Source organism: Lutra lutra, chromosome 8 (genome assembly GCF_902655055.1).
Source record: "Lutra lutra chromosome 8, mLutLut1.2, whole genome shotgun sequence".
In the NCBI taxonomy this organism is placed as follows: domain Eukaryota; kingdom Metazoa; phylum Chordata; class Mammalia; order Carnivora; family Mustelidae; genus Lutra; species Lutra lutra.
The window spans coordinates 138,567,767-138,594,030 of NC_062285.1; the positions used below are offsets into that span (position 1 = coordinate 138,567,767).

A 26,264-nucleotide genomic window follows, 5' to 3' on the forward strand; every position below is an offset into this window, starting at 1 on the left:
CTCTGTTTTAAAACTAGATAGAGGTACAACTGTACACATTTCCTAAAACTCATCAGGCTGTGTGCTTGCAGTGAAGCATAGACTGTACGGGGATAAGCCTGCTTGGAAGTGTACGCTACGCCCCCATGTCGGGTCCACAAACATAGCTCTGTACCCCAATCTTGCAGTGGTACAGAGTATCTCCCATGGCGGATCCGTCCTTCACTTTGCCTATTTCCTGTCCTGACTCCTAGAAACGTGGTTTCCATCTCTCTGCTTTTATGGACAACACGGTGGTGAATATCTCCGCACTCAGTCTTTGAGCACATCCTTAATTACTTCTCTAGGACTGGTTCCTAGAAATGAGCCTCCTGGGTCACAGGAAACATCATTTAAAGCTGTGTATACAGATCACTATCTTGTCTCCAGAAAGGTTTTGAAAACTCCACGATCTCTGGGCGCCTGGGTGGCTCAGTGGGTTAAGCATGTGACTTTGGCTCAGGTCAAGGTCTCGGGGTCCTGGGATCGAGCCCCCACTTCTCCCTTTCCCTCTGCTCCTCCCCCTACCTCATGCACACACACACACACACACACACACACTCACACACACACACACTCTTTCTCTAATAAGTAAGCTTAAAAAAAAAAATTAAAAGTCCATATTCTCTCCAGTGTCAGGACTCACTCACCTTCCCATGGGGAGTCAGGAGCTGCTTGAGCTGACATTTCTGAAAGGCTCCCCATCAGGCCTGGAGCTCCGTGGTTAACAGTAACAACAGTATACATTTCCTGAGGGCTTACTGTGCGCAAACACTGGTCAAAGTGGTTTTCCTGGAGTAACTCATTTAATGCTCCCGACAGCCCTGTGAGGCAGGTGCTCATGTTATCAACTACGGTTTAAGAGTTGGGGGGACCAAGGCACAGCTGGGATTCCAACGCCCCTTGCCAGGAGGAAGAAGTCTGCCTATGGCCCAGCCAAGTTCACCTGGGACTGCTCTGGTGCTGGAAGCTCAAACTCACCACCATAAAGGAAAAGTGCTTAACCCCGAGCCTCAGTTTCCTCATCGTAAAATGGGTCGAATAGCACAGGATGGCAGAGCATTGTTTTTTGTTGTTGTTGTTGTTTTTTATTTTTATTTTTTTTAAAGATTTTTATTTATTTATTTGACAGATCACAAGCAGGCAGAGAGGCAGGCAGAGAGAGAGAGAGGAGGAAGCAGGCTTCCCACTGAGCAGAGAGCCCGATGCCGGGGCTCGATCCCAGGACCCTGGGATCATGACCGGAGCCGAAGGCAGAGGCTTTAACCCACCGAGCCACCCAGGTGCCCCTGTTGTTGTTTTTTAAGATTTTATTTATTTATTTTGAGAGAGGGCACAAGAGGGGAAAGGCAGGCAGAGGGAGAGGGAGAAGCAGACTAGACGGAGGGATCACGACCTGAGATGAGGGAAGGCAGACACTCAATTGACTGTGCCACCTCAGCGCCCCTGCAGAGAGGATTAAATAACAAAGTGTCTGGCACCTGGTAAGGGCTCAATCCACGGCTGGCTGACCCCCAACCTCAGGAGGCGGCTTTGGAGACCCTGTAGGAAGGTACAAATGAAGACCTCAGACCACCGGATAATGGGCAGGGGCAGGGACCTTTCTTGGCTCTGTATCTTCATCTGGGATGAGGGATTCTGCTCTTTCAAATCAAGTCTGCTGGGGGCACGTGAAGACCACTTCTTCTGCTTCACTCTCAGGTTCCCCGTTGGCCAAGTCAGACTTTGCACAGTTCTGACTTCCAGAATGTGCAGTGTGTTCCCACCAGAGAGTGTGGGCACAGGGCACGGTGGGTAGGCACCAGGAAGAAGGGAAGGGCTCTTCCCGTCCTGCGGCCAAATTGGCTTCCACTGGAAGCTTCTGGAGCCACTGAGGTCTGTCCAGAGGGAAAACAAACAGAGACAGACGGGAGAGGAAGGGACTCTCACTCACTAAGATGGGCGCAGTTTCCTGACATCTACTAGAAACGGACGCGCCAAGAGGAGAGCGATTCTCAGGGGCACACGGTTAATGCCTGGAGAGCCAACTCTGGATGCATCCCGGCTACTCTGCAGCTGACCGAAAGTGCAGAACAAGGCACTTTCCCTCCCTGGTGAGTCTGTCCATTGGGGAGGGGGGCGGGGAGGTGGTAACACCTGCTACCTCCCAGGGAAGCAGGGAGGACCCCAGGGGATGAGGCTGGCAAACAGCACTGGGATCTGGGAGCCTGAGGACCAGAACCTTTTCTCTCCACTGAACTTTTCCACCTCCCTCTACATGAAGATCAAAGCCAATTCATAAGGTGTCAGCCTGGCCATTTTCCCTTTTGCTGAGAAGTTCCCTCGACCAATGCCGGACACCCCCAGCTCCTGCATCTTTTGGGACCTCAATCCAGGAGACGAGCCTCTCCGCCGGGACTCAGCCACGCCGACTTCTGGCTTCTTCCCATCAGCTCATAAATGCAGCCAAGTCTCCTTGATCGAAAAGCACCCACACAGATGAAGTAAAGTAGAAATAAAAAATGTGCTCTTCCAAAACACACACCAGCAGCAGGAGCAAAAAAAAAAAAAAAAAAAAAAGCAAAAAAAAAAAAAAAAAAAGCGCCAAATGATAATCTAGGAGGTCTGTGCCACCAAGAGACCAGACAAAGGGCAATTACCTGGCTGATGAGCTCAAACAAATGAATCAGAAACTCAGATATTGTCATTTCACAAGGTGCGTAGATGTCAGATCACACTGTCCACCTTCAGCCTACCTGGTGCTGCTTGTCAGTTACAGCTCCATGAAAAGGGGTGGGGAAGGGGTGGGGGGAACCACACAAAGATCCTAGACGCTCATACTCTTTGACTCGGTAATTTCATTTCTAGTAAATAACAAGAAATGCACGCTCACAGCCCGAGGAAGCGTGAAATGGTACAGGCCCTCTGGAGAGCCAGCTGACTCCAGGTAGGGCCCTTCTAGAGGCTCAAATGCAGTGACGACTAGGGGATGCTCTTTCCAGGAAAAATCGGGCAATGGACACGTGCACAAGTTCAATGTAACGTTATCCCAAAGCGCCTAAATTTCTTTTTTTTTTTTTTTAAAGATTTTATTTATTTATTTGTCAGAGAGAGAGAGGGAGAGAGAGCAAGCACAGGCAGACAGAATGGCAGGCAGAGGCAGAGGGAGAAGCAGGCTCCCTGATGAGCAAGGAGCCCGATGTGGGACTCGATCCCAGGACGCTGGGATCATGACCTGAGCCGAAGGCAGCTGCTTAACCAACTGAGCCACCCAGGCGTCCCTCCAAAGCGCCTAAATTTCAAACGCGACCCATTAACTAACACAATGTAACCCAAGTAAACAGTGAAAAAAGGTTTGAGAGAGGCGAGGAATTTGAAAAAATTTCTATAGACAAGATATATTCAAATATGTTAAAAAGTATTTTTAGAAAAGTTTGGCAAACGTGGTGAATTTCACAACAGGATTCTCCAGGGGTGCAAACAGGGTATCTTCCCCTTACTTCCTACAGGTAATTCATTCAAGTTCCATTTAGGGAGCACTAACTATGCACTGGGCTGGGCACTGGGGTTTCAGGTACGGTTCCTTTCATCCAGAAGTTTCCAGTTTGGAGAGGAGTGGAACAATGAAAACATAGGGCATTTAGCAGGACTTGTGAGCTCACCTAGGAGGTCCAACGGGTGGGAGGAAGTGGATTCCGGAGGGAAAGCGGTGCGGGTGCAGAGCTCGGTGACTAGGTGGCTGGTGGAGCCCTATACTCCACCTGCCTCGAGGGAGAGCCAGGAGGGGCGGCAGCCGGTGGGGAGGGCGGAGGTGGGGGAGGAAAGAGCTGTTTCCACATTTCAAGTTCCCTTTCTCCTGTGCCAGTCCTGTCCCAAATGTCCCCGGCAGCACCCTCCTTACTCTGCCTCCTATCCCAGTTGGGACCTTTAACCTAGACAGCTAGAAGGGCTTCCATCCGTATAAGGAAAGGAGACATATTTCAGAATTTCTATTTGGGAGTCTGTCCTCTAATACCGTGCTGTCCTAGCAGACAGGTGCCCCAGGCACTAGGAGCAAGTTTGGGAGGAAGAGGAACAGGATTCCATCTTGCCTCGCCTGGGGACTCCCGCCTAGGGGACTCCTTCTGAGTAGGAACACCCAGCGAAGACCTAGGTATGGAGGGTAGAGTCCTGGCCAGCCTGGGCCCTGCTTCTGCCTACCCTCGCCAGCGAGGAGCAGGCAATCACTCAGCACCTCCGGGGCACGGGAGGCGGAAAGGGTGTCCTCCTGAGGGAAGGGTGGATGCGGGGGTGGGCTGGGGTGGGGGGGATGGCTTTTAACCCTCTCAGAGCCAGAGGCTCCGCTGAGTCTGTCCAGGCGGTGGGAACTTCTATTGCAGGGCGTCAGATGAGGAAACGGAGGCAAGCTCCCCCGCCCCCCAGCAGCGAAGGGCAGTGGACGCAGAGACTCCTGCGGGAGCCTCTCCCAAGCCGTCCCCACTCCCACTCCGGGGTTCCCATCTGGACCAGAGGGAGGGAGCGAAGCGAGCCGGAAGGAGGGGTAGTTGGCGGGTCGGGATCCCAGAGAAGGGGTGCTCCGACCCGGGCCCTTCCCTCCACCTGCAGGGCCCTGCCCCCGCCCCGGCACTTCCGAAGCCTCGGCATCCCCTCCTGGCCCGGGGCCGACGCCTCCCGCCCCCCTCCAGCCGGCCGCTCCCCGGCGCTCTCCCAGCCGCACCCCCTCCGGGGCCAGGCCTCCCGAGACGATTCCGCGCCCCGGAGAGAGCCGCGCGCCTCCCCACCCGGCTTGGCCCCGGCCCTCCCGCCCCCGCGGCCCCTCTCCGCCCGCGCGGGACCCGGGCCCGGGCGGGGCCGCTCCTCCCCTCGCGGGCCGGGCTCCGGGTCCCGCCGCCGCGCTCAACTTCGGGGCGCAGTTGGCCGGGGACCGCCGCGCCCAGTCGGCGCGCACGCAGATGTCCCTCCGGAACAGGTGGCCCGGGCGGCGGCCGAGCCCTCCTCGCCGCCTCCGCAGCCCACTCTCGCCCCCGCCTTCTCGCGGCGCCCCTTCCCACCCGCGTCCCGGGCGTCCCCAGGGCCGCACCCCGGAGCCCCCGCCCGCCGCCCCCTGCGCGCGGTCCCCGGTACCTCCGGCTCCCGCGGCGGCGGCGGCGGACGAGCTGGCCCCGCGGGGCCGGCGGGCGGCGAGGCGGCGGGAGGAGGCAGTGCCCGGAGTCCCGCGGCGAGAGCGCCGCCCCTCCGGCCCGGGCGTGGTCAGCGCCGCCCCGCCCGCCCGCCCCGCTGGGTCCCCGCGGCTCCCCGCGCCGGGGCTGGACCACGGTCCACAGGTAAGGAGCGCTCCCCGGGCCTCCCTGTCGCCGACTGTGCGGGCTTAGAGTCTGATTTCCCCATTTAACAGATGAGAAAACTGAGGCTGGGCCGCTTAAGTCACTTGAAGGTCATGCGGCTGAGAAGGGGCAGTTGTCAGTGTTGGGACCCGGGCCTGATGTCACCGCCTAGAATATATTCATGAACGTCCCCATCCCACGCCCCAACTGTGACTGGTGCTAAACGCTTGGCCCGCATGGCTGTGTTTTACTGAATTTCACTGATGTGCTTGAACCGGCCCAACTTCCGAGGGTCCTTGCTGCTGCTGCTGCGTCCTGGCCCCGCCCACTCTCCTCCGGGTCCCCTGGGGGCTGGCTGTGTTGTCCTCCCTCCTCCGGGCTCCCCCAACCCCTCAGCCAATCCCTGGTGCCCAGGCCACCTTGGAGGACATGGAAACTCTCCATCCCAGTCCTGGAACAGTCTGGCACTTAGTAGGCGCCTGTGAATGAAGGCATCCAGAAGATCCGCGTGGGCTCCCATCACCCATCCGCAGCTTCCCGGCCTGTACTTGGGTCCTCAGCTCTGCCCACGTTCCTAGGTGCACGTGGAGCCTGGTCCTTGTCTCGCTGGTTCCTCCAGCAGCATCTGTTCCTGCTGCCCCCTTCCTGTCCTCTGAAGCACCTTCCTCTTTTGGCTTCTCAGATGTCACACATGACCACTTCTCCTCTGTGGCTGCCCCCATCCTCCTTTGCTGACCCCCTTCTCTCCCCAGCCTCTAGAAGTTTCCACAGGCTGTGCTCAGCTCTTGATCTTCTGCTCCTTTCCCCACTCTTTACCTTGATGCTGCCACCCAGACCCGCGGCTTTGGAGGCATCTCCCTGCCAATGACGCCCCAATGTGGCCTGCAGCCCAGACCTCTCCCTGAAGGCACGTTTCCAAACCATGCTCCCTTCCAGGGCTCCAGCCCGCAGCCTGATCTCTCCCCACGCTGTCCTGGATCTCCCTCTCCTGCCGCCTGGGCCCCCAGCAGTGCCTCCTCTCTGCCCACCACCCACCTTCCCCACACCCACTCCAGCGGCAATCCTATCAGATCTGCCTTGAAAATATGCCCAGAATCTGACATTTCTCACCCCTGCCCCTGTCCAACCACTAGCCTCTCCCCAGGGACCTCATCTGGCCTGTGCTCCCGCCTCCTGGACTCCCCTGTCCAAACAGTGGTCAGAGAGCGGTGGGAAGAGGTCAGACCCCATCCCTCCACATCCCTCCCCTGCCCACGCCCTTCCAGGGGCTCCTCACTGTACTCGGAAGAAAAACCCCTGCCTCACTCTGGCCTCTTCCCTTTCTTGCTTGGATGGGGACGCCGCCCAGCCTCTCTGGCCTCCTTGCTAGTGCTCACCCCCTCCTTGCTCTTGCTGGAACAGACTGTCTGCCTGGAACAGTCTTGCCCAGATACCCATGCAGCTGTCTCCCTCGCCTCCTTCAGGTCCGAGCTTCCTTGTCAGCTTCTGAGTGAGGATGCGCTGACCTCCCTGTCTCAGATCAGACACGCATATCCTGCGCTCCCCACTGCCTTCTTGCTTCGATGCTCCCCCGTACACCTATCACCACGCGACATGCTCTGTTTCACTTACACGTTTATTTTAATGCCAGTCCTCTGGGGTTGTGAGTTCCCCAGAATGGGGGTTCTTGCTGACTTGTTCACTGCTATGTCTCCCTCCTGGAACAGTGTTTGGAACAGAGTGACTGGACGCTGAGCACACATGTGTAGAATGAATGAACCTGTAGGATTTCACCACTGCTAATATTCACAATGCTTTTTCTTTGTATTGGCCTTTTCATTTCAATAAATGTATTTTAAAAAGGAAATTTTATATTACTGCCCTAGATAGGACACCGCTATTATTAGCCTAGAATAGAAGACAACAGGAAAAAATGACAGTGTTCTTCAGGGGCACCTAGGTGGCTCAGTTGGTTAAGGGTCTGCCTTCAGCTCAGGTTCTGATCTCAGGATCCTAGGATTGAGCCCCACGTCAGGCTCCCTGCTCAGCATGGAGTCTGCTTCTCCCTCTCCCCTTATCATGCTCCCATCTCATGTTCTCTCTCTCATAAGTAAATAAAATAAAAAAAAAATGTTCTACTGCTCTGGGGACCCCTTTGCCCTCCTACCCTCTCCTCATTAAAGTGTGAGATTCATAAGGTGTATCAAAGATAGGCTAGCACCTAGAACAGATTGGCCCCTGGACCTAAGCAGAAGAATTGAAAGATAATTGAATGGAAATGGCTTTCTTGGTAGCCCTTCTATCCCTTCTAGCCATCCCTCCTAGTGGCTGGTTTAACTCACAAACCTCTGAGATCGTGCTGTCACCATCCCCATTTTACAGAGGAGAAAACTGAGGCTGAGTTGAAACTCGCCCAGTTCACAGAGCATGTCAGGGTGGATAGAGATTGGAATTGGAGTTGGCCTGGCCCCAAGCCTTTGGCAGACTCTGAGGTCAAACCCCGCTTATCTGCTTGGGCCTGGGTGTTGGGGGAAACGGAGGGGGAGGGCACAGAGGAAGTGGGTGGGGATGGAGAGCCCACGTATCAGCCCTGCTCTGGCCTCAGTTTACCCATGTGTAAAGTGTTACCAGGGGTGCACCATCTGGCCGTCTTGAGTCTTTCGTAGAAGTCGGGAGAAAGTTGTGTCCTTTTTCTTCTGCGCGGGCTCTGGGTGTGTTTTTCTTCTGGATGAGGAGTAGGGAGTGTGTAGACTGGGGCTCCATGACATCTGGCCACCACACGAGGGAAGGCCCATCTCAGAACAGAGCCCACCTCCTGGGGAGGCTGAGCCATGAGACACAGGCTGGGCAACGGGGCATCACGAGAGCCTGTGTGTTCCCATAACCTGGGCTGCGTGGCCCACGGGCATCCCCATTTTACACTTTGGTTTAACCAGATCAGCTAGATTCTTTTTCCCTTATACACAGAGAAATCAAATTGATTCAGCCTTTCACTGATACTTTCTGCCCCACCCATAAGCAAGCTGGACCGTTGCCATCTTAATAAAAAGGACAAGAAATCAAAAAGCAAAACACGCCCTCCTTTACCTTGTGACCTCCAACTCTCTCCTACCTTCAGTCATGTTTCTCAAGACTCATCCCGGCTCTGTTGTGACCCTTCCCTTCCTGGTCCCCTGTGCCCGTTCTCATCTGCTTCCTGTCCCCCTCTGGGGTTGGGGGCTCCTGCCAGCGTCACAGTGACCTGCCTGTCAACCCCATTAATACTGGATTAACAACAACAATACTGTTACCCTTGGTTAACACAACCACAGACAACAGGCATTTACTGAAAATGACCTTACAAACACAGAAGAATTTCTGGCTTCATTTCTAACCAGAATGTCCTAAGCCACAGGAGTTTCTGATCACTGTCCCCATGTCTCAGGGACACCCCAGTGCCCAGACTTTGGTCTCTAAGACCTTCTCCCTAAAGGAAACCAGGATTCTTTGGAACATAAAGAGAAAATGAGAATGGACCAGAACACCCTGTTGTGGCCAGGAATGAAGCCACCCTCAGAAGTATTTGGGGAGCAGAGGAGAGACAACAGAATGATCAAAGTCTCCCCCAACACGAACCAAGCTGTAATAATACGAGCATCAAAAACGACCCGTCGAAATACTCACGATAAACTTGAATAAGTCTGCTCTGTGAATGGTCATGGCTATAATGATACTCAGAGGGAAAAGGTCAATATAAAGCATTCCCAGAAAGTTGTAATGTAAGCGAGATGACTGTCCTATGACTTGTTTGAATTTTTGTTGAGCTTAAACTGGGATGCATTGGTCTGTGTATCTTGATTTTTTTTTTAAATTTTACTGTTGTTAACAAATTAGAGAGATGTGTTTGCTTTATCTGTGTAATCAGAAAAGAATAAACTTGGAGCTCTGGGCTGGAGGCCTAGAATACACCAAAGAAAGGAGCGCAGACTTGGGGGGCCCTGGGGACCCCACGGAAACTCTGGAGTGGGCGAGACTACCTCAGATGCAGCGTGTGAGGTGCGGGTCACCCCGTCCGTTGTCCGGGAGAACAGAGCTTCACAGAGGATGTCCACGATGGCTCGTTAGCCAAGTCTCAACCCAGGAGAGGAAGCTAAGCTCTGTGTCCCAGCCGCTGAGGACCCAAGTCAAACATGCAGACCCAGTGACCTCAGCTTGCCCCGGGAGATCATTGCGAACGTGAGACGGTATTCAAATTTCATCACCAAAACTCCAGGGAGAAAGCAAACAAGTACGGCAAAATCCCCAAGAAGAAACAAAAGCATGATGGAAAGGATGCCCGTGGCCTTGACATTTCAGAAGGGGTTTTGAGTATAAATGTTATGGCATAGCTGTTCTCGGACCTCGCCATGAGACATCGGTAATTGCAGATTAAATTGTTGACAGAGATTTACTTAATCAAGTTTGTAATCAAGGTTGGGATACTCCAGATGAATTGGATTCCTAAGTTTCGTCTATGACATAGAAGGGCTTTAGGGGAGGATGTCCACAGAGCTGCAGCTGTCCCCTCTGGGGACCGAGGTCTCCTGACGGTAAGAGCTCCCTCCGCAAATTCACTGGGGGGGTTATGGGCTGGGCTGCATCTGGCCGTTGACCACAAGCTCTCTGTGCTCTGAGCCTCCTGCCCTCTGACTGGCCGTCCTCTGGAGGACTCTCGTTCTCCACCCATCCCTTCCACTCTGGAGTCCCTGGCCCTTTTCCAGGCCCCCTTCAGGCGTCTCCCGCCCATTGGGGCTGGCCTCCTTCCTATCCTGGCCTCCTTCCAAAGCTGAGCCCTCGTCCAGCCCACAGAGGAGCTGCAGGACCAGAGCCGCCATCTGCTCAGTTTTTGAAAATGGCTGCATCATCCCTCCAGGGGCCCCTCTCCCCTCCCGGCCACCCCATCGCCCCTGTGTGAGGCAGCCAACCACTGAGTCCGGGCGATCTCCAATAGGCCTGCTCCGTTCACCCACTATGGCATCCCTCAACCCATCATCAGCCCCACACGCAGGCTCTTCTAAGCATCTACAATGTTTGAGGTCCTGGAAATACAAGATGGACACGGGCCTGGGACTGAAGCCAGCCCTCTCTAAGTGTCACTGCACACGCGATCCCCGGGGGACTGACCAGTTACAGGGCAGACGCTAAGAGGCTCCCAGGAGCTGCTGCCACCGGTGGTCCCAGACCCGCTCGTTGAGTAGCAAGATCCCAGATCACACAGGGCTTTTGAGCGTTGCCACACAGGGTTAGCAGAGAGCCGTGGAGGGCCCCGAAGAAGGGTCCTTGGATGAAGTTGAAATTAAATCTTTCTTCCAGGCAAATGCAATGGACTTTGGTTTCTTTCATCAAAGCCTCTTCCCCAGGATGGGGCTTTTCCCCATCCTTGACTATATCAGGAAATTTCCCAGGATGCTTGACGAGCCTCTTGCCTCCTGAGCTTGATAACTACGGTACCCAAGGCTGTCAACCGATCTCTGGGGGTGAAAACAAACAGCCCTGCCTCCAGCCCCCTCCTCTGTCGCTACAGCCAGCCCCAGACTCCTAAAGGGTTTTGCCGGCTAGCTCCGTGCCTACTCCCAGCCGCCCCTGACTGCTCCAAATTCCTGACTGGGATTTGGTCCAGTTTTTCCTTTTGAACTTGCCAAAGCTCCCAGGGCTGAGGATGCGGTCCAGCCCCTTCAGACTGTCCTCCAAAGCCCACCTTTCTGGATCTGTCCTCTGCCTTCCTAACCTGGATTCACAGGTTCCTCCAACAAAGGGGACACATCCTTCCAGCTTCCCTCTTCGCTCCTGCTGGTCCTCAGCCTTACGACGGCCTTCCCCTCTCCTCGACTGACCCCCTAGCTTCTTAACAGGATCTTACAGTTTTGGCATTTAAGTTCTTTTTTTTTTTTTTAAGATTGTTCGTTTAATGCACATGTGTGTGCGCAGGGGAAGGGCAGAGGGGGAGTGAGAGGGAGCGAGAATCTTAAGCCGACTCTGAGCTGAGCGTGGAGCCCACCATGAGGCTCAGCTCCAGCGCCCCGAGATCAGCTCCAGCGCCCCGAGATCACCGGATCAGAAACCAAGAGTCTGACGCTTAACCGATTGAGCCGCCCAGGGGCCCCCTTCATCTGTTTAATGTCTATGCAATCGTAGGGAGAGCATAGGGCTTTGACCATTTCACAGATGAGAAACCAGAGGCTTCACAAGGCTGGGTCACTAAGTTCAGGCCACACAGCCAGGAAGATGTCGGGTGAGGGTAGAGCTACTTGGTCCTTCTGCTGGGCGGCCAGAGCTTTGTTTTCTAGCCTTTCCTTGTGATCAGGACTTCAATGGAGGTGAACACAGGTATGATGTGGGCCCAGAGAGACTCACCCACCAGTTACATGCTAGGACCAGCTCCCATCAGCCGGAGAGAGCCAGTGGGGGCATCTCTTCCCAGCTCACGTTCACAGATATCATCCTGGTAGTGTGAAACTAGCCACGGCAGGACTATTCACACCACGAACACTATAAATCAGGGCTTCCTTCCTGGAGGGCAAGTGGTTCGTTTGCTGGCATGCCACTGATGCTCTCTCAAGTCTGGGAGACAGGGCAAGCCTTCCGGAGGAGACGACGTCTGAGCTGAGCCTGCCAGGATGGGTGGGAGGCGGACAGAGGGGCAGGTGTTGCCTTTCCCCTGGAAGATTCTACCTGCCTGTTGAAGTCTAACTACACAGGCGGGCAGGAGCACATGGTACATTCTGGATAGGAAGCAGGCGGGTTCGGAAGAGGAGGAAGGGGAGGATGCTGGGAACATGGAGGGGCTTCTAGTCGGCGAAGAGAGCAGGTACCAGGGTCCTCTAACCCAGTGCTGTGACCCAGGAGAAATGGGTTAGAGTTTATCCTGCACACCCCTGGTGGCCCGTTTGCATGCTGGGGTGGGACAGGAGTGGATGTTTTAGGGGAAGATGTCCCATGTAGCAGTGGGAAGGCATAGAGGGTGCTGACAGGGGCCAACGAGGAAACCACTTAGAGAACCCAGAGAAAGGATGCCGGGAGCAGTCTACAGCAGGTGCCTGGGGTGGCCGTGGGCAAACGAGCCAAGGGCTGTGGGGCAAGGAGAGGCGGGTGTCTGGAAGGAAGGTTTCTGGCTTGGGTCTCCGGATGCTTGTCGTTTGAGCTAGGGAACCTGGGTGCGGCTGGTTTGGGGGAGAATCATGGTGAACTCCAGTCAGGCGTGTGGCACCTGTGCCATCCGGGTGGGAGGTCAAAGGCAGATGAGCGTTGGAGCTCCAGCTCCACGGACAGATCTGCGGCTGGAGTGCAGTGATGGGTATCGGGACGGAGCCCTGAGCAGCTCCAGGGTTCAAAGGCACGTCAAGAGGGTCACCCAGTATTTACCATCAGAGTGATAGGGTTTGTCTCTTTTCCCCCTCTTAAAAACAATGAGAATATTCAATTTCCAGGGCAGCATATAAAGAGCTCAGAGGTCATCGCTCCCATCCTCACAGCAACAACAACAAAAAGCTGAACAAAGCGAAAATCAACAACTCTTCTCAGATCCATTAGAGAATTGGGGTCACAGGGCAAACCACTGGCCCAGAGACTGGAGAGAGAGGCAGATACCGAGAGTCCCCACTGCCGAGGAGCGAAAGCCCGGCAGGAGCACTTGAGCTGTACTTGATCGTTGCTGGGGCTCCGGCTACACGAGCTCGAGAGACGAAAGCTCAAGGAAACCCCAAACTTTCATGCCGAGCTTTGGGCAGGGAAAGGGGAAAACCGACTATTTTTAAATACATCATACGCGTTCTGTTCTTCTTTCTTTTCTCCGTAATGCAGGGATAGCACACATTTTCCTCTACCTGCTTAGGGCTTCCAGCTGGGACTGACATAAGACAGATGGGGGACCTGGGTGGCTCCTCAGGGGGTCAAGCGTCCAACTCGCTCTCAGCTCAGGTCTTGATCTCAGGGTGGTGAGTTCAAGCCCCACTATGGGTTCCACGCTGGGCATGGAGCCTACTTGAAATAAACAAAAACAGGGGCGCCTGGGTGGTGTCATCAGTTAAGGGCTGGACTCTTGGGTTTGGCTCCAGTCGTGATCTCAGGGCCCCGCATCGCGCTCTGTGCTCAGCTCAAAATCTGCTTAAGACTCTCTCTCCCTCACCCTCCGCCCCTCCCCCCTCTAAAAGAAACACATAAATCTTTTTAAAAACCAGGAACAAAAACAAAAAGAGAAAACGGCAGAAGAGCATACAATTTTTTTTTTAAGATTTCATTCATTTATTTATTGGATGGACAGAGATCACAAGTAGGCAGAGAGGCAGGCAGAGAGAGAGGAGGGGAGCAGGCTCCCTGCTGAGCAGAGAGCCCGATGCGGGGCTCGATCCCAGGACCCTGAGATCATGACCTGAACCAAAGGCAAAGGCTTAACCACTGAGCCACCCAGGTGCCCCAAGCATCCAAATTTTATTTATGAGTACTTGGGTGTTCTCACAAAAAAAGGCAAGACCCCAAGAATGATGAGACCCAAGATCCAAGGTTGAAGATAAAGTAGCAATTGTGGAAAAGTCACTAAAATATGTGGGGAGACTGAAAGAAAGTAAGAGTTATTCTAACAAGGTCTGGTGGTACACATTTCTCTCGGCCTTAACTTTCCGTTTCTTCCTCCTGGTACAGAGAAGTCACCTTTGACATGCGCCTTTTATTTCCTGCTTTCAGAAGGAAAAAGGGAAGGTCAGAGTGTACCCTGTTGGCATCTGCTTTTTGAGTGCTTTTAACTCAGCGTATTCAGTATGCCAATGCAGCATATTTAGGAGGAGGGAAAGGGGGTGTTTTGAAGTCCTTTAGTAGCAAAGCCAACCTTTCAAGATGGGGCTGTACTAGAACTTTATCCTACCGGAGAAAGGGAAACGAGCTAACTCTACGTCTTCTGGCCTTCTGGTCCTACATAAGGGAAGGGGAAAAAATGGCTGAGAAACTCCTCTGAAGGTCACAACGCAGGGACGGTGGCCTTCCAAAAACAACAACAAAACCCAGGAAGATTTGATTATAAGATTGTGGAATATTTCTCCTCCGTAACCTTCCCAAACAGAAAGCACCAGGCCTGAATGGTTTCACTGGTGAATTCTACCCAACATTTGAAAAAGAAATGACATCAATGATCTATAAACCCTTCTAGAGAACAGAAACAAAGGAAACGCTTCCTAACATTCTATGATCCCAGCATTACCCTAATACCAAAACCTGACAAAGACCTTACAAGAAAGGGAAACAATAGACCAATATCTCTCATGAACGTAGATGCAAAAATCCTCAACAGGATATTGGCAAGTTGAATGCAATTTTTTTTTAAAGATTTTATTTATTTATTTGACAGAGAGAGAGAGATCACAAGTAGGCAGAGAGGCTGGGGTGGGGGGAGCAGGCTCCCTGCTGAGCAGAGATCCCGATGCAGGGCTCGATCCCAGGACCCTGGGACTATGATCTGAGCCAAAGGCAGAGGCTTAACCCACTGAGCCACCCAGGAGCCCCTTGAATGCAACTTTATGCATGAAGAGAATTACATACCAGGACCTAGTGGAATTTATTCCAGGTATGCAAGGCTGGTTCAACATTTAAGACTTAGTTAATCCAATCAATTCATCAAAGGCTAAAGGAGAAAAATCATATAACCATATCACTAGTGTAGAGACAGCGTTTGAAAAAACTCAACAACCACTCAGCAAACTGGCATAGTGGGAACTTCCTCAACTTGATTAGGAACATCCTCTCTGAGTTCAATTTTCTGTAAATGGAAACCGCCCTACAACAGAGAGTCTGTTAATTTGAAAAGTCCCACAAAAAACAAGGGGCACCTGGCTGGCTCAGTCAGTAGAGTGTGTGATTCTTGATCTCGGGGTTGTGGGTTCAGGCCCCGTGTTGGGTGTAGATATCACTAAAGTGTTTTTAATCTTAAAAAAAGCCCTATAAAAAACCAAACCAGAGGTGCCTGGGTGGCTCAGTCAGTTGAACGTCTGACTCTTGACTTTGGCTCAGGTCAGGATCTCCTGGGTCATGGGATCGAGCCCCACACTGGGCTCCATGTTGGGCGGAGAATTTCAGTTGAGGATTCTCTCCCTATGCCCCTCCCTCCACATGTGATTTCTCCCTCTTTCCCCAGTCAATCAATCAATCTTTTTTAAAAAAGATTTTATTTATTTATTTGACAGACAGAGATCACAAGCAGGCAGAGAGGCAGGCAGAGAGAGAGGAGGAAGCAGGCTCCCCGCTGAGCAGAGAGCCCGATGCGGGGCTCGATCCTAAGACCCTGAGATCATGACCTGAGCTGAAGGCAGCAGCTTAACCCACTGAGCCACCCAGGCGCTGCATCAATCAATTAACCTTTTAAAAAAACAGACCGAAAATTTATCAGGGTAGGAAATACTTGCATATGGTCCAAACTACAAAGAGCATGGCGGGAAGGGAGCCTTCTCACCCCTCCTTACCTCATTTCCTCACTTACCTAATTTCCCTCTGCCCCGAGGGTTTGCATTTACAAGCATATCTGTCCTTAAAACACACACACGTACACGGTAGTGGTTTGGATGCATGGTTTCGAGTCTTACTTGTTCTCTTAGCAACGTACCTTGGAGGGTTTTCACGGTAAAACAACCATGGCCAAGTCTCTCTCCACCAGGTTCCCTGAGAGATCTATGGAAAATGATTTGGAGGCCCCTTTTCTGGATTGTCCCAGTGATGAGCCACAGCTGATACCTTTCTAGATGCCTAGGAGAAAAGCTGATTCATGATTTTAGCTCTGCCCTGGAGCCGGGCAACGAGGCTGCCTTGTATGTTGCCGTGCAGTGTCTCCTGGCTTCACTATTATACGGTTATTTAAGTGGTCCCCTGTTGCTGCCCCCTCTTTTAATCCTTTTTTTTTAAAGATTTATTTATTTATCTATTTATTTGACAGACAGAGATCACAAGTAGGCAGAGAGGCAGGCAGAGAGAGGGGGGGAAGCAGGCTCCCCGCTGAGCAGAGCCCGATGTGGGGCTCGATCCCAGGACCCTGAGATCATGACCCAAGCAGAAGGCAGAAGCTTAACCCACTGAGCCACCCAGGCGCCCCCCCCCTTTTCCCCCTTAGAAAAGGAGTGGCTATTGCAATCAGTGGTGAAATTTAAATATCCACGTTCTTGGGCGTCTTCCATGTCCTCTCTGGGCGGTGATTAAATTTTCATTCTTTTTTTTTTTTTTTTTAAGATTTTATTTATTTATTTGTCATAGAGAGAGAAGCGAGAGTGAGCACAGGCAGACAGAGTGGCAGGCAGAGGCAGAGGGAGAAGCAGGCTCCCTGCCAAGCAAGGAGCCCGATGTGGGACTCGATCCCAGGACGCTGGGATCATGACCTGAGCCGAAGGCAGCTGCTTAACCAACTGAGCCACCCAGGCGTCCCTAAATTTTCATTCTTTCTCTCGTTTGTTAAATAGGTTCCTGTCCTTTAAAATAGAGAGAGTAGGGGCACCTGGGTGGCTCAGTGGGTTAAGCCGCTGCCTTCGGCTCAGGTCATGATCTCAGGGTCCTGGGATCGAGTACCGCATCGGGTTCTCTGCTCGGCGGAGATCCTGCTCCCCCCGCCCTCTCTCTGCCTGCCTCTCCATCTACTTGTGATCTCTCTCTGTCAAATAAATAAATAAAATCTTTAAAAAAAAATAAAATAAAATAGAGAGAGTACCGTTTTACCCCTTACCCCAAAGGTTCTGACATGGGCTTTTATTAGTCTTTTCTAAATGTTCCACAGTTTGGGGCCCCTGGGAGGCTCAGTGGTTAAGCATCTGCCTTCAGCTCAGGTCATGATCTCAGGGTCTTGGGATCGAGCCCCGCATCAGGCTCTCTGTTCAGTGGGGAGCCTGCTTCCCCTCTCTCTCTCTGCCTGCCTCTCTGCCTACTTGTGCTCTCTCTCTCTCTGTCAAATAAATATATAAAATCTTTAAATTCCACAGTTTGGATTTTTTTAATTGAAATTCAGTTAATAGCATATAGCGCATTATTAGTTTCAGAGGTAGAGCTCAGTGATTCCTTAGTCTTAGATAATACTGGGTGATGGACAGGGACGAGGCACCCACCCCCCTCCCCTTCGGTAACCCTCAGTTTCCTATGATAAGAGTGTCTTGTGGTTTGTCTCCCTCTCTTTGTCTTTTTACTTTTCTCCTCCCTTCCCCCATGATCCTCTCTTTTGTTTCTTAAATTCCATACGTGAATGAGATCGCATGATAATTGTCCTTCTCTGATTGACTGAAGTTTGGATTTTTATTTCTTTTTCCCCCCAAGTATTGTTTAAGAGGCTTCAGAATTTTCTGGATGTAGGACCTTTGCCAGGAGGTTGGACTGTTTATTTTACAGTACAGGCTGAATTGTGTCCCCTTCTCCCCAAGGTCATGTGCTGAGGTCTTAGCCCCCAGTAGCTCGGAATGTGACTGTGTTTGGAGACAGAGCCTTTATCGAGGTAAGATAAGACAAGATCATCTGGGTGGGCCCTAATCCAAAGGGACTGGCATCCTTACAGAAAGAGATTAAGACAGACGTGGAGGGGTAATCAGGGGGACAGGGGGAGAGAATGGCCCTCTACAAGCCCAGGAGAGAGGCCTCGGAAGAAACCAGCCCTGCCAACACCTCGACCTTGGACTTCTGACCTCCAGGATTAGAGAAAACAAATTTCTGTTGTTTAAGCACCCTAGTCTGTGGTGCTTTATTGACTAACACGCTGTATGATTGTGTCTTTCTGCATGACGCTCAGCGAACTATTATCTATGGCCACATCTCCTTGAGGACATCTGTCAAGTCTTCCCTCATCATCGGCAGTACTTAACAGTAGATTTTTGCGAATGACCCACTGGTGCCTGCAAGAAAGTTGTGTTCTGTTTTCAGAGTACAGAATTCAATCATCTCAGTTTTTTAAGTTACTCATTTATTTAAGTAATCTCTACGCCCAATGTGGGGCTTGAACTCAACACCTCGAGACCAAGAGTCATGTAGTCCTGCGACGGATCCAGCCAGGGGCCCGTCAATAATCTCTGTTAAAAGAGCCTCCTTGAGGGGCGCCTGGGTGGCTCAGTGGGTTAAGCTGCTGCCTTCGGCTCAGGTCATGATCTCAGGGTCCTGGGATCGAGTCCCACGTCGGGCTCTCTGCTCAGCAGGAAGCCTGCTTCCCTCTCTCTCTCTCTCTGCCTGCCTCTCCGTCTACTTGTGATCTCTCTCTGTCAAATAAATAAATAAAATCTTAAAAAAAAAAAAAAAGAGCCTCCTTGATTATGTCTGAAGGCTAAGAGACAAGCATCTGACCTCAGAACTTCTGGGGCATGGGGTTATGAGGGGAACAAGATCACTACCACAGAAAAACCCTCATTCAGAGAGGAAGGGAATGAAAATGGCCCAGGATCCCTGACCAGCTCCTGCTGGGCAGGTGTGACCAGTGTCCTTGCTCTGGCAAAGGGCCGAGCTCCTCTGCTCCCCAATATGGTGGCCAGTGTGGAGGCTCGGCTTCCCTTCCCCGACCCAGCCAACCTCTGCTCTGTCCATCAGAGGCTTCTGCCAGCCTTCTCCACCTACTGTCCTGGACGGCTCCAGAAATCCACGACCCTCGGGGGGGAACAAGCTAAGGCTTGAGCTAAGGCCACAGTCACCTGATTTGAGGGCGGATTCTGCCCTGGGCTAGCCACGGGACCCCATCGAGCCTCGGAGGGCGATGCCGGTAACGGTGCACACATTGTCGGAGCTACTGCCCGAGTTCACGGGTTCAGAACCCCCCCACGTACGTTCGGCCCATCTGCTCCTCCCCCTCGGATGGTCCTCTGGCCTCGAGGACTGTGGCTTTCGAACGAGGGGCGCACACCAGAACCCTCCAGCGGGCTTGTTAACACACAGATGGTGGCGCCCCACCCCCTGGAGTTTCAGATTCCGTAGGTCTGGGGTGGGGCCTGGGAATTTGCATTCCTGCCGGTTCCCAGGGGCTCCTGCCGCTGCTGCGAGTCCGGGAGCCCCACCCTGAGAAACGAAATCCCACAGGGTCCCGCAGATGCCTGGGCCCGGGAGATGAATGGCAGTCGCAGACTGTTCTGGACGGGCCGGCCCAGCATTGGCAGGTCTTAGAGGAAACTGGGTTTACCTTCCAGCTCTGCCTCCCAACACAGGAACCACAGCAGGTCAGCCTTCACGGCCTTCCTGGGGCCCGGCAGCTCAGCTTCCTGCCCAGCCTCACCTCTCCCTGCCCCCACCCCGCCCTGGTGACACAACGGAGACGTGGTCTCTTTCTCCCTTCTCAGCCCCACTGAACAAGGGCTCCTAGAGGGAGGGCCTGGGTTCGATTCGAGCCCAGCAGTGTTGCATGAATGACTGAATGAATGAAGTGAGGTTTCCCCCCAAAAGTCAACTCAAAGTGCCTTTCTCCCAGTAAGCAGTTTGGTTTCAAGCCCCTTGCTGGTGTCTAAGAAAAAGAACCGTAACCACATTCCCCACTTGAAAGGTCGGCTCAGGGAAGCAGATGAGTTGGAGGTTGTGGTCCCCGTCCTACAGATGAAGACACTGGCAGCCTGGATCGAGCCATCGCCAGGGATGACCCATGTCAGTGATGCTGGGCTCCATCAGCTCCAGGGACACCCACCATCTCTGCTCTAGAGCTGAGTGCTGAAGCATGAAAAGCTTTTGTCCATAGCCAGTCAGTGTGGCGAGGGAGTGCCTGGCAGCGGGGACAGCCTAGACAAGGGCACAGGGGCAGGAGGAGCTGCTCCCGGAAGGATGGTGAGTTCAGTTTTGGGGTGTCACCTCTGATCTGTGACTCCTCTGAGGGACATCCACGGGGCGCCTGTGAACATGGGAGTCAGCAGAGCCGGCTGGGCTGGTAAGGGAGACTCGATGGCTGTGATTGTCCTGAGAGCAATGAGCAACAGTCCAGGAGGGGCCCAGAGCAGGAGGGAGATTGCCCTCAGGTGACGACAGTGGGGCTGGGGGACAGGTCTTGGGGGAGGGAGGGGGTCCCAGCATCAGACCCTGAGGGGGGGCCAGGAGGAAAAGGGCAGATGTTCCTGTGCTGTGGGCCTCAGGGAGGAGAGACCGGAGGGATGAGGGGGAGACAGCAAGTGTCTACCCCTCTGGTGGAAGTTCAAATGCAAAAGGGAGGAAGGGATGGGTCAGGAGCTAGAGGGCAAGGAGGAAGCCTTTTGTTTTCCTTTTTCCTTTTTTAGTGATTCAAGACCTCTATACCTTATACTGTGCTCATCATGAGAAATGTGTTCTTCATCCCCATTGTCTGTTTCTGCCAGAGGCCCCCCCCCCCGCTCTGGAGACCAGCAGTGTGTCCTTTAGAGCTAAGAATCTGTTTCTGGGTTCGTCTCTCTCTTTCTCTCTCTCTCTCTTTTCCCTTTGCTCATTTATTTTATTTCTTAAATTCCACAGACGAATGAAAGCATATGGTGTTTGTCTTTCTCTGACTGGCTTATTTCACTCAAAGTAATACTTTCCAGCTCCATCCATGTTGGTACGAACAGCAAGATCTCCTTTTTTATGGCTGAGTAATATTCCGTTCCAGATCTGCACCACATCTTTGTTATCTATTTGTCTATCGATGGATACTTGAGCTGCCTCCGTATCTCGGCTATTGGAAATAATGTTGCAGTAAACCTCGGGTGTGTGTCTGCCTTCGAATGAGTGGTTTTGTATTCTCTGAGTAAATACCCAGTAGTGCAATTGCTGGGTCATAGGGTAGCTCCATTTATAACTTTTTGAGGCACATCCATACTGTTTTCCACAGTGGCCGCCCCAGTGTGCCTTCCCACCCGCAGTGCGCGAGGGTTCCTTTTTCTTCGCATCCTCACCGACACCTCTTGTTTTCTTGTTTTTGATTTTAGTGATTGTGACAAGTGTGAGGTCGTATCTCATTGTAGTTTTGATTTGCATGTCCCCGATGATGAGTGATGTGGGGCATCTTTTCATGTGTCTGTTGGCCATCTAGATGTCTCTGGAGATATGTCTGTTCACGTCTCCTGCCCATTTTTTAATTGGATTGCTTGTTTTCGGATGTTGAGTTGTATCTGTTCTTTATATACTATGCATACTAACCCTCTACCAGCTAGGTCATCTGCAAATATCTTCTCCCATCCAGTAGGTTGCCTTTTATTTTTGTTGATTGGTTCCTTCATTGTGCAGGAGTTTTTATTTTGATGTAGTCCCGGCAAGGCTTTGCCCCGCCCCCCATTTGTTTTGTTTGAGGGTTGGGAGGCCTTGAGTCAGCAACCCATCTCATTCATCCCTTAGACACAAAAGGGATTCATGGGCTGGTGGCATCTGCAGAGGATTCCAAGCAGTAGGGGAGGGAGAACTTGCTGCTCCCCTCAGGTTCCGTGGCTGGCCTGAGATTTATCGGACATGAGACAGATTAGCAGGAGAGAAGCGCACAGGTTTCTACAATGTTTCTAGGCATACACAGGAGTCTTCAGAAGAAAAAAGCATCTAAGAAGTCCTTAGGCCCCAAGGCTTATATACTTTCCGAGACAAAGAATGACACCTTGTAGGGATGTGACAAGACCGAGGGGCTTGGCTGGGCCATAGGCTGTGGGACAGCGACCAGGAAGTGTCCACAAGAAGCTCGAGACTGTCTTAGCAGGTTTGTTTGTACACCTGCAATTTGGCATCAGCCCCCTGGGCTCTGGTGATATGAATTTTCTCTTCTTCGTGCAGGGAGGGCACCTTTCTCCAGGGAAATGTGATGACAGGCTTTTAGGTAGAAAGGGGGAGGGTGGAGAGCTGCTTCTTAAGTGCCTTTGAAAGAGTGAGCCCATTAGCTGCTGCCATTTTGATCTAGAACTTTCTCATTGATGAAGTTCTTCTTTCCAGAGTCTCTCCTAACTCAGGCAGAAGACCGATGGGCCAAGCAGCCAGTGACAGAATGGCAACTACCACCTCAAGCCACCACCCCTTGAGCCGGCATGTCCCCCGGGTGACTGAACCCATGACAATGACCGGCCTGACCTGAACCGCCCACCTGCACGTTCCCACGGATCTTTGTCCCACCTTTTCCCTCCGTAAACCCGGACGTCTTTCCAGCTCTCTAGGGACAGCCTTTGAGACGTCAGGGCGCCGTCTTCCTGGCGTCGGCCTCGCTGACATAAACTCCTTTCCTGTGTCACCGCTGCTCTTCTCCTGGCCTCAGGATCTTGTCGGCAGTGAGTGGCCGCACCCGGTCTGTCTGGGTCCCTGGACTCAGGCGCTCTTGCTCCCCGGCCTGCCCGGCTATACCTTCAGCTCAAAAGAATTGATATGGCAAAGGGACATACCGGGGGGGCGGCATGTTCTGAACTCCTTCAAAACCAGATCTCGGGCAAGGCAGGAGCACCCCAAGCGTGCAGCCTCCCAGGCAGGAGAAAGGAGACCTCCTGTGGCTTTTCTCCCATGGGGTGCCATCCTGTTTCCTGAGATCCCACTTCTTCTGTGTCATCAGAAAGACACCTCCCAGGGCTTCTGGGTTCCGCCTCTGACCTCCTACGCCCCTGGCAAACACTAACGCCGTGTCCGCAGCGACACTGGGTCTGGGCTCCGACTGGCCTTCAGCTGCGTGCGGGCAGAGGCTCCTGCAGGCCCAGGGTGCTTCGGGGGTCCCTGAGGCTGGTTCCTCGTTTGCACCTCGGGGCCAGTGCACCCATGATTTGGAGCCCCTCCCGCCTGGGGGCTGCTCGGAGCACCCTCTCCCCCTGGGAGGGCCCTGCAGGCCGGGAGATTGAACGACCGTGAGGGTCTGGGCCAGGGGGACCCTCAGACTGGGTGGGCGCCAGATGCCCTCTGTCCGGTCCTGCCTCCTGATTACTCAGAGGACATTTTATTCTTCCGGGGGTTTCACCCCTGCCCTGCTGGCCCTACTCTGCTCATCACCCCTGCCAGTGTCCCCGGGGGGAACAGAGAGGGCCTCTGGGGCCCCCACTGGGATACTCCCTGGAGCCAGGCTCAGGCTCAGCCCTGGGAACGCCCTGGTGGGGGACCCGCTTGGCCTCCCCTTCTTGGGACCTCTGATCTTTCTGTTGTTTGGCCTTTGTTTGCCTGCAGTTTCCCAGGAAATTTGCTTTGGGGGATTCCAGCTGGCCTCAGCTGAGCCTAGAGGACAGCACTTGTGTCCGTGGGCCTCCCTCTGGTCTGGCAGGCTGGGGCCCAAGAGCATCCCCGGAGGCTGGGTGGGGCCCGGGCCCAGTCTGGAGAGCGCAGGGAAGCCAGGAGGGGTACAGGGACTGGAGAGTGTGACAAGAGAGTGAGTGAGAGAGAGAGATGGGGGTGGGAAGAAATGCCGGTAAAGAGACACGGAGGCCCAGAGATGGGGTGGAGAGCGAGGGATGCATGCGGAAAGGGTCCGATGGCAGGCGCTGAGGGAGGGAGCCCCAGAGACTGACTCTGGCCCCCAGGTATGACTGAGGGTTTTTGCTGTTTGGGCCAGACACTGAAGACCCGGGGTGCCTCCTCTGGTCCCCAGAGCCCAGAGGGAAAGGGGGTGACAGCCATAGCTTGGGCCTCAGGCCTCCTGGGATGGACACATGTGGGAGGCAGGCTCCCGGGGCACGGCCACCTGATGGGAGCAGGAGCCCCTCCTACTGGGCAGAGCCAGGCCTCCCACCACGTGGCCTGTGACCGCCCCCCTCACCCCCCCCCCCCCCCCCCCCCGCAACTCACAGGCATCGACCACAGGCTCCAGGGCTCCCTGGTGTGACCGGATGCCCAGCACTGCTGAGGGGGGCACTGGGGCCAGACCAGCAGTCATTCTGTCCGTAGCCTACCAGGGTGCGGACAGAGCGAGCCCGGCTCACTCATTCATTCAGCAAACCCACGCTGAGCGCCTCCGAGCAGGCTCTGTGTGGCCTGGGGCTCACGGTTTAGGGAGGGCACAGGAGAACCAGCGGACAGGGCAGGGTGGTGTGTCCAGGGGCCACAGAAGACCAGAGCAGGTGTCTGTCCCAGCAAGGCATGCTGGGGAAAGCTTCTGGTGAGAAAGCAGAGGAAAGGTGGCTGGAAAACGTGTTCCAGGGGGTGGCTGGGGGGGCTCAGTCGGTGAAGCGTCGGACGACTCTTGATTTCGGCTCCGGTCACGATCTCGAGGGTCGTGGGACTGAGTCCCGCATCAGGCTCCATACAGAGCATGGAGTCCGCTTGTCCCTCTCCTCTGCTCCTCCCTTGCAAGTTCGCGGGCTCTCTCTCTCTCCCTCAAATAAACAAATAAATAAAGTCTTTAAAAAAAAATAAGTGTTCCAGGCAGAAAGAACAGGCTGAGCAAAGGCCCAGAGGTGGGAAGCAGCGAGGTGCGTGCAGAAGCCCCCGACAGCTGGAATTCTCAAATTAAGAGATGAGCCGAGACCAGGACGACCCACACAACAAGAGTACGGCGGAGAGCGAGCGTGGAGGGGACCCGAGGACACCCCAGAGAAGCAGCCTGGGGCCACGTGGGGTGAAAGGGGCAAGGAAACCCGTCCCCCACCCTCCCGCCAGGAAGCTAGGATCCTCGAAAGGCACGGGGGTCCCGCTGCAGGGTTTCTCTGCCTTTAGTGCCCGCCGCTCTTGGTCATGCCGCTTCGAAGAATGAAGCTGTAGATTCCAGACGATGAGCGGTGGGCGGCAAGGCCAGGTTTCCTGAGTGATAGGATAAAGCTCCCGGAGAGGGAGGGGGCTTGAGAGGGCTGCCCCCAGAGTTTCTAAGTTTAGGGGTTTCTACGAGCTGTCTTGCGGAACTATCTTAAGGACCCAGGCTGTGCTGAGTCATGCCAATAGGGCTCTGGTCACGTATCTGTGTCCGTGTTCAGTTAAGATCTGTGCGCTGATGGGCTTTTGTGGCTGGTTTCAGGGGGCTTAGGTCCTAACTGCCCCTTGCCAGCAATATTGAGAAGTGCTTTGTGGTTAATTGTCTTATTCTAGGATGTTTTGCACAAGTCCCTGCTGCAAGGGCTACAAAGCAGAAGGTCAGTGTGTGTCCCCTCAAGGCTGCAGCCCAGGATGTCAGTGCTGTTTGATCTTGCCTGTCCCGACCCCATCTGTTGTGACTGGGGACCCCGGCTCTGACGACCTCACTGTCCAGCTAACTCCGGACAGTCCCAGGTTAGCAATGACCCAGGAGCCCAGCTCCTGGCAGAAACAAGTGCAGAGCCTCTTAGGGGGAAGGCATCCCTGGTTTGGGCTGTCTGCATTGCCAGATTAAGCTCAACAACATATGAGTTTACAAAACACACACACGCACATGGAAGTAAGCCACTAGGAATGAGTCAGCTGAAGTAAAACATGCTGGAAATACAGACGTACCCCCTGTCCCCACCGAGGGCTACAGACAGTGGACATCAGATACAGAGCATGAAACAGCCACGTACCAAATATTTAGAAACATAACATGAAATTAACTAGTGACCAGGGGACAAGACACCATCAGCCATGGTCAGGGTGCTTGAAAATTAAACCAAATGGAACCTGCGGATATTAAAAATACAATTAAAAAAATTAAATTCTCAGCGGAGAAGGGCTTTGTTGACCACTGGGACAGGATGAAGGACGGGCCGGGAGACAGGGATGAAAAAACGCCTCTCGTCGGGCAGCTCAGAGAGGCAAGGAGATCAAACATGTGAGGGAGACTAAGGGACACCACATAGAATAAGAAGGTACCATGGGCCTGAGTCCCAGAAGGCAGGCTTGGAGGACAAGTGACAAATGAGGAGATTATGGCTGAGAATTTTCCAGAAGTGGTGCAAGCCATGAATCAACAAATAGAAGATTCACAACATATACCAAGCAGGGTTACTAAAAATACCGTCAACTTAGATGTGTTTTCACAAAGCTGTGACGATCGGACCCTGCTCTGGGCTCCTGGGGCACAGCCCGCTCCCCCGGCTTCCGAGCCGGGCAGCATGCAAGCACAGGCACTTGCGGGGGTCGCTCTGGGGCCACCCCCGCCCCGTCCTCTCCTGGGAGCTGCCTACACACCCTCCCCAGCCTCAT

The 26,264-nt window shown here is 53.5% G+C and overlaps 1 protein-coding gene and 1 long non-coding RNA gene across 3 annotated transcripts in view; one reads left to right on the forward strand and one right to left on the reverse strand.

Moving 5' to 3' along the window:
• A4GALT (alpha 1,4-galactosyltransferase (P blood group)) overlaps nucleotides 1–5,183 on the reverse strand; it is a 27,477-nt gene extending 22,294 nt beyond the window's left edge. Inside the window, exon 1 of one of the 2 annotated variants that reach the window (XM_047742429.1) lies at nucleotides 5,122–5,183. The gene's annotated coding sequence lies outside the window, so the exon portion shown is untranslated. The remainder of the gene's footprint in view (nucleotides 1–5,121) is intronic. The other variant, XM_047742430.1, reaches the window with a different exon arrangement.
• Nucleotides 5,179–23,444, forward strand: LOC125107395 (uncharacterized). The gene is made up of 3 exons (XR_007129535.1): nucleotides 5,179–5,321; nucleotides 17,693–17,763; nucleotides 22,146–23,444. It is a non-coding gene; the product is annotated as an uncharacterized LOC125107395 (long non-coding RNA).
• Nucleotides 23,445–26,264: the final 2,820 nt, after the last annotated feature.